Here is a 214-nt window from a genome sequence, read left to right on the forward strand (position 1 = left end):
TTTTTGCTGTTTGTTGGTGCAACAGACAAAGGCTTCTGAAAAGCCATCCAGAAAAGCTATCTACCAAGAAGAACATCAATAACCATCTTCCCAGGGTAGTTCTAAAAAATATATCTTGATTTAAGACAGTTTAGAGGTGAACACTGTAAAATGAGTTACGTCCCCTTAGTTCCATCCAGTCCATTTCCACATAAGGAACAAATACAAGTAGATA

The sequence above is a fragment of the Lonchura striata genome, chromosome 1 (assembly GCF_050655825.1).
Source record: "Lonchura striata isolate lonStrDom1 chromosome 1, ASM5065582v1, whole genome shotgun sequence".
In the NCBI taxonomy this organism is placed as follows: domain Eukaryota; kingdom Metazoa; phylum Chordata; class Aves; order Passeriformes; family Estrildidae; genus Lonchura; species Lonchura striata.